Genomic DNA, 8235 nt, shown 5'->3' with positions numbered 1-8235 from the left:
ATTTTTTATTCTTTTGAATATTGTTTTACATAACTATGCTGAGTTCTTTTCTCTTTATGTGCCTGCATATGTACATTTTGCTTACAGAGTAGTTTGATGATGGAGCTTAAGTTTAACACTTCAAATATTTACTTGTACATTTCACCATTATGTTTTTAATGTTGTATTAAAAAAACTATAAAAATAAAACTTAAAATAAACTTAATAAAAAAGATAAGAATATTTTTTAATTTGTTGATAGTCAATTATTAAGTATATTAATGATTTGATAGTCATCTCTTAAAAAGTCAGTGTAACAAACATCACTATTCCCCATGATTCAAATAAATTTCTCCCAGAATATACACCACATATTAATTTAAGAAAATTTCTAAATAAATGTCATGTCAAATACAAATGGATAAACATTAGAAATAGCATTGTTTTTATAAAATAAAGGGATAGATGGTTTGGTCTAAGTTTAAATTTTTCTAGGAATCAGATATAATAATTACTGCTATTAAAAAAAAACCTTGAGACTATTAAATAACATCCAGGTTAGTCTAATATTTTTGAGAATCAACTGCTGGTTCTCTAGAAGTAGGAACAAACTTGAAATAATAAAAATCTACTCAATTCCTATGACTAATCCTACTTTGTGCAAGGAATCTTGAGAGAGACAATAAAATAAATTCTGGTGGATTATTATTTTTTTTTTTACACTTTAGATACTAAAGCAAGTAGACAAAAATCACTAATATTCACTTTGTTAAATTTTGGAATGGGCCAGTAAGAGAGTGACTAAAATTTCTATCTTTAACTCAAGATTCTCCCATCTTAGGAATTTGCAATTCCTTCTCAACACTTGTTAGATAACCTGTACATTATATGTCTTAGATAAAAATAACCTAATATTATTTTGATATCAATAAAATTATGCTGTAGAACTTATCAAAATGAGGTGACTTTTTTTTCTTTTAGTTTGTGCCCTGACCAGAGATCAAACCCACAAATTTGGCATATCAGACAACACTCTAACCAACTGAGCTGTTGGAACAAGACCAAAGTAAGGCAACTTTTGCATGTAGAACTTTGTTAGACATTTATCTGTTTACAGTAAGTTATTAAATCAGACCATTTTCAGTCATTCTCAATTCTAAGAATCTATAATTGTGGATTATAGTTTAAAATAAGGAAAACTTACAAAAACTACTATAATTAGTGAATAAAATGTTTGTTTATTCCAAAAAAAGGCCAAAAGTATTACTTGCATCCAGTGTCTGGCCCTTGATCCCTTCTCCCACCTCCATCCCCCTGGCAAAATGTTACATCAGTGAGGTGATGATGGATCCTGAGAATACTTAAAAATCATCTATATATATAAAAGCCTAAATGCAAATTGTCCTCTTGGGAGTTTGACCGGGAGACAGGGAGTTCAATCACTTGCTATGATGTGTGCTGACCACCAGGGGGCTGCGCAAAATGAAGAAAGGCCCCGGCCATCAGCCAGCAGCCTGGGAAGAAAGGCCCTGACTGGCAGCCAAAAGGCCCCGATCGGCCCTGATCTCTGGCCAGGCCTAGGGACCCTACCCATGCATGAATTTCATGCACAGGGCCTCTGGTACATAATGTTAATACTGTTTTTTTTTTGTTTGTTTTTTTTTTTTGGTCTTCAATGTATAGTTTCATGACCATATATATTTAGCTTGAATTTTTTGTTATCTCCTTTTTTCATCAGTTAATATTGCAGTTTGGGGGGGTTAACTAAATAGCAGCCTTTTTTCTCAATTACAGATAATCACAGGAGTTAGATGGAGATTAAATATTTTCTTTATTACAAAAGATGTCTACATTGGAGAAGGTGAATTTTCTAATACCCACCTAAGAAGTAGGCATTCCACACTAAAGTTACATAATAGAAAAGTAGAGGGAATGAATGCCTTCTGTAGGCAGGTATATACTAAGTTGTGAAAAGAGGACTATTCAGCCAAACAGCTCAGCTTTCTCTTTAAAACTCACTAATGAGATATGTGTGATCTCCCCCTTGTGAAGAATTAAATGAGGAGCGACAGAAAGAAGCCAGGATGCTGCCCTAATTGAGCTCTCTCCTCATGATATAAAATAGGAAAGGGCACAGTCTTCTCTCTGACCCTCCAAAACAAAGAATGACTATACAAAGCGGAAATTAAAATCACTTGGACTTGGTGAATCCACTACACCTTTTATTATTTTAAAGATGGACCTAGACATGATGCTATAGATATTTTCTTGGTGTAAAAAATTTCACAAATATTTTTGGAAACTATTTAAATCCATAACAAACAAAGCTGGAGAGGACTTATACTTGCCAAATACAGTGTTCTAAAGCAAATTAATCACTTGAATATGAGCTTGCTACTACGAGTTGGACAGTCTCACTAAATTCTAGGAATATTCAAATGGCAAAATGTAAGAGTTAAATAAAATGTGTTCCTTTATATTGTGTTTCAACTTCATTTATTTTTGTAAATGCAGTTTTTGATATTTAGGTTATTTTTTTTAAGTATAGTAAAACTAAAATTTTAGTTTTCATTAAATATCTGTAATTGCATGCGAATATGCCATTTCCTTTTTTCCTATTTAACATTTTGAATAGCAAATCTCAGTATTTTGCTGTAGATATTGTCATATTAAAATGTACATAATAAAAATCAAAATTCCATCTGTATGTCTATATCATGTCCATATGATACCGTGGAAGATTTTTGTCCAGAGTAAGGCTTAAACTCTTTATATACTTCCCATTTGGAAAAACAGCTCTTGAAATTAGGCAATAGTCTGTGTTTACTGACATTGATCAATTGGCCCCAGCCATAAGGAAAAGATAAGGTACGGATTACAAACAAGGCTGAAGCTGTCACTTGTCAAATTTGAGATGATTCAAAATTGGGAAAATCAGCAATATAACAGTTGATGACAAGATTGAGATTCAGGTTGTCTCGAAAGACTGGAATGCTGGATGAATACCAAGAATATAAAGTTTGATAAGGATGAAACTCAAGTCATGCCTTAGGTTTCAAAAAAGAGAATAACAATGCAAAGTAGTGGATCGGGCAGCCAGTAGTTCATGGTTACAAGATCTGACTTGGAAATAACTCAATAATCACCCGCAGTGTGAAGAGACTGCTAAAAATACACATATGTTGCATTGGTATAAATTGAATATACAGAACAGTGAAAAGTGTAGACCTCTTCTTGGAATGTTAAGTATAAATATCTGAAACACTGGGCTTGATATGGAAACATGAGCTTAATGGGTTACAGAAAAACAACCTAAAGCATTCATTTGTAAACTTGGAAGAAAGAATATTTTTGAAGAAGAAAACATGATGACTAATTTCCAAAACATAAAGTCTTCCAAGGAAAGCATAAAGAAATAATTTTGTCCTGATACAATGGACTTCAAAGAACAGGACTAAGAACTAGTAATTAAGTTAGATAGTAGATTTCAGTACACACTATTTGGTAAATGCACAATTAGCAATTGCTGAAAGAGTTAATGACCAAAGAAAGAATTTTGTAATGTTTTAGTTTATGAAATAATGAAACAGACTCCCTAATAAGATAGTAAGTTTTCATTCACAGAGGAGGTTCAGATATAAGCTTTATTAATGTTTCAAATGTCATTGATTTGGTCAATAGGTTATTTCAATTTCCTTCCTTATTTCCTCTGAGACTTTACTCACTTCTAAAATTACTTTATTTTTCACTGAAAATAGCTCTATATAAGTCCATGTTTGATTCCATTTTTTGAAGGCTCTTTGGAGGCATGCTGAAAATGAAGAAAATAAATAACTCTCAAAATATTTTATTGACCGTAATTTTTTAAAAATATAATTTAAGGATTTTTACAGAGAGGAAGGGATAGTTTTTTATAGAGAGTTAGAAACATCGATGAGAGAGAAACATTGATCAGCTGCCTCCTGCACACCCCCCACTGGGTATATGCCCGCAACCAAGGTACATGCCCTTGACCGGAATTGAACCTGGGGCCCTTCAGTCTGCAGGCCGACGCTCTATCCACTGAGCCAAACCAGTTAGGCTAGTGACTAGTAATTTTAAAACAGCTAAGACCAACTAATAAATAATATAGTAATCTTTATTATAAAAATTCATAGACAAGAAAAAAGGGATGTTTCCTTATTGTTTACCCACTTTATTGTTTACCCACCACATTCATGCCTCAGCAGTGGGATGATACATTTAATGTGGAAGTGTCCTGATGTTTTTGTGATACTCTGCTCTGGTGATATCATGATACCATTAACATATTTGACCAGTGTTGCCTATTATCTCATCAGCACTGTTGATCAAAGCCTCATTTGCTGTATATCTTAAAATCTGTCTTCTCTAATATAACCCATAGACACAGACAATTATGCAGTGAAGGCCTGAGGGCAGAGTGGAGGGGGCACTGGAGTAGGGGGCAGGGAGTCAATGGGGGGAGGGAGGGAAGGAACATCTGTAATACTTTAAACAATAAAGATTTAAAAAAATAAAAAAAATACTTGTCTTCTCTTTTCCTAGTCTACTGTTCTATTAGTACAAAGATTATGGGACCAAATATTTGTTTCTCTCTTCATTGAGAGAATGACTTTTTTCCTTTTTTTTTTTTTTTTTTTTGCAAAAATACACACAGATATCAGCAACGAGTGAGAGGTTAAAGTTAGAAAGACAAAGTGTGTTTATAAATCTGGAATAAAATTATTTAAGTTTTTCATTGTTAACAGTCAACTATGCATAATGGATTGGATTACCTCAGCAGAGGTCCTAATTGGCCATTAAGATGGCTTAAACAATTGATTTGAAAGTGCTAAGTGTGATGATATTTTGGACATCCTAAGACTGCCTAAGGTGAAAAGGGCTTAGATATACATAATTTATGAATTGATTGTCATAGGAGCCAGATAAACGTATATGGCCTGGAGGCTATTTGGGTGTTACCATATCAAGTGCACCTCATTTAAATGCATTAGCCTTCTCTTTCTGGGTGCATGGTTTGCATTTCTGCATGAAATATTTTCAATTGAATAGTAATTGTGAAATAAAGGAAGTAAAGTGGACAATCATTATGGAACAAAAATTAATATGCTAAACTCCTATGTCAAGCTAATTTTGCTTAATTTTTCATATTGGAATGACACATTTTCAGTAAGTAATTAAAATATTTTGCTACCCTTGCTAAGACAAGAATAATTGCAAGCATAACATTTAATTTTGGTGAGTTTTCCTATATAAAAATAATAAGTTAACACAAAAAGGAGAATGCATTTATACTGAGAAATAGATATAAAATTGACACTGAAAATGTTTGCTGTGAGGAAAATTCACTAATTGAACTGGACCTTAATGCCAGCTGGGGAAGAGAAAAGAATCGCTTTATTTTCTTCTCAAGTCCTTCATGTGCCGGTGGTTAGACAAACATTTTGTTGGACTTTCCTGAATGTCAAAAAATAAACTATCTTAGAAATATAAAACAGTTGCCACGTTTTATACTGCCCCACACTGAATTGTGGAACTGACATCAGCATGTGCTTGGGAAGATACAGAAAAACAGTAATAACCTAATTCCATTCACATGTTGGTGCCTAGAAAGTCTTCCTGATGAGCCTAAAACTGCCCGAAAACTCCATAATGGAGAAAAAACGAGGCTCTATAAAATAAAAATGTGCAATTTCTTTTACAGCACATGAAGTCATAAATACTACTATGAAAAGCTAACAAAATAATATTGGCTGATCTTGAGATTTCTTATTACTCTCATTTTTATTTTTAACTTGTTCTGGGTAGATCTCATCAATCTATTTATGAAATTGACATAATCAACTGTCTAGTGCAAAGTTTATTAATATTGATAAAGCAAGATGTGGTTATGTGGTCTCGGTGGAGGATATTTTTAAAGGAGAGAAGGGTACGAGAATTTTAGGAGAATTTTATCAAAGATTTAAGCACCTGTACTATTTCTTAGTTACATTATGGGGAGACATCTAAAGGTAACTGTCACCTACTCTCTTCCTTTCTAAGAGAAACCTGGTTTAGTTCCAAAGGACGATATGTGTTGTCAGCATGACACACCTCCCAGACTTGTGAAAGACTGGGAGTAATTGTGTCTAGAAGTCTTGGCCAATGGGAGGTAAGCAGAATTTAATAAGTTGAGGTCACTGTAAGCTATTGCTTTTTTAGATAAACTGACTTTGCTGGCATATGCCTTTCGATTTTTTGTGCTTCCTCTTCTTTAATGCCTGTTTTACTGACAGAAACCTGAAGATAGGCAACCTTACAGAAAAAATAAGCATAAATAACCACGGAGATGGCAGGTGTAAACGTGAAAGATTCAGGTCCTGTGGTCACTTCTGTGTGAGCAGTCTTTGTACTCCTTGATGCCTGGTGAGGTTGCAGGAACTCTGCTTAAGCCACGATCCTTAAAGGTTTCACCCTTTGACAATAAAAATTAGGCTATTTTAATAATTTGTTTCCGATATGGATAATTCGATAATTTAAGTTCTGAGAATAGTAATTTGTTGGTGAGAATGCTCAGGAAGGAATTGAAAAGAGGTACTATAAATAATAGTACTGCTTTTATAGATAATAATAAAATTATTTAGTTTTATATATATATACATATATATATATACATATATACACATATATATGTATATATATATAAAATGTGGAGAATATTTGTCATTTTCTAGAAATATTAAAAAATCCGAAAATTATATGAGAACCAATGAAATTTTACAAAGAACTCAAGGAATGAGTTAAAAACAGAAAAGAAAAAGTAATTATAAAAATAATTGAACTTAACTCCCATAAATTAGGAAGTTCTGCTGAGTGTCATAATCTATTTTTTAAAGTCAGTACCAAATATATATATATACACAAATAACCTCTCAAGTAATACAGTCTAAGGACTATGTATTAACAATAAACATAAGATTCACTTTATTTAAAATTCATTTATGTATTAAAATTTCATTTATGCATTTGACTCATAAAGTTTCCATTCACAAATATTGAACACATTAACTTTTTAAAAATATATATTTTATTGATTTCAGAGAAGAAGGGAGAGGAAGAGAGAGATAGAAATATTAGTGATGAGACAGAATCATTGACCAGCTGCCTCCTGCTTGCCCCACACTGAGGATCAAGCCCGCAACCCAGCCATGTGCCCTGACCAGAAATCGAACTGTGTCCTCCTGGTTCATAGGTTGACACTCAACCGCTGAGCCATGCCAGACAAGCAAACACTTATTAACTTTTATGTTCTCAACCCTAGGAATGTATAGTAGAAAATCAGAAAAGCAGCATTTATGCCCTTATTGAACTTGTAGTCTATAGAAAAAAATAGCTAATAAATAAGTAAATATTTGAGTTATTTTAACAAAAAGATAATTGGTGACATATGAATAAGTGAGTGTTATCAGAAACTTATGCAAAAAAAGCATTAAGCATTATTAGAGCATTAATTTGTCATCTCAAAGAAAAATGTTACCTACTATATGGCATTGTGAAACACCAACAATTGAGAAAAATGAACAGAAACAGCTTCTACCCCAGAGTAGTAGTTCACATCCCAGAGGGAAGATAGGCAAGTATCAATAATGAACAGAAACAGCTTCTACCCCAGAGTAGTTCACACCCCAGAGGGAAGATAGGCAAGTAGCAATGATAAAAGAGAGAGAGAGAAAGAGAGAGAGAAAATTTCTTAGAACAAAGACTATCTTTAATTAAGCAGAAAATCTTGATGAGTCATTTTGATTATCTTTAATTAAAAGGCTATGTGACAAAAATACTTGATTTTCCATGCAGAATAAAGTGTGGAGTTTTATTGGGAATCCAGAGTCACTGGTTGGAATAGATGAGACTGACAGCATAAGAAACATAGAGTCAGCAATGTGGTGCAGTGCCTGGCCCCTGGTAATTGAGAAGTGAGTGGTACTGGATGATGGATGTCTCACATGTCTATTTAAAAGATTTACTGATGTGTATCAGCAGCTAATCTCTCAATTTTCTCTAGCACAGCTGTCCTCTAACTTACATGGCCATGACAATCACTTTCTGAAATACAGATTTGGGGCGTCACCCCAGAGTGTCTGATTCAGGTCTGAGATAGAGTCTGAGAATTTGTGTTTCTAACATGTCTCCCAAGGAGTACAATGATCTAGAAAAACACAAAATCTTCCCAAAGTTTGATATCACTTCTGTCTTTCC

This window comes from Myotis davidii, unplaced genomic scaffold, assembly GCF_000327345.1.
Source record: "Myotis davidii unplaced genomic scaffold, ASM32734v1 scaffold851, whole genome shotgun sequence".
Taxonomy (NCBI): domain Eukaryota; kingdom Metazoa; phylum Chordata; class Mammalia; order Chiroptera; family Vespertilionidae; genus Myotis; species Myotis davidii.
This window is presented reverse-complemented; position numbering follows the sequence as displayed.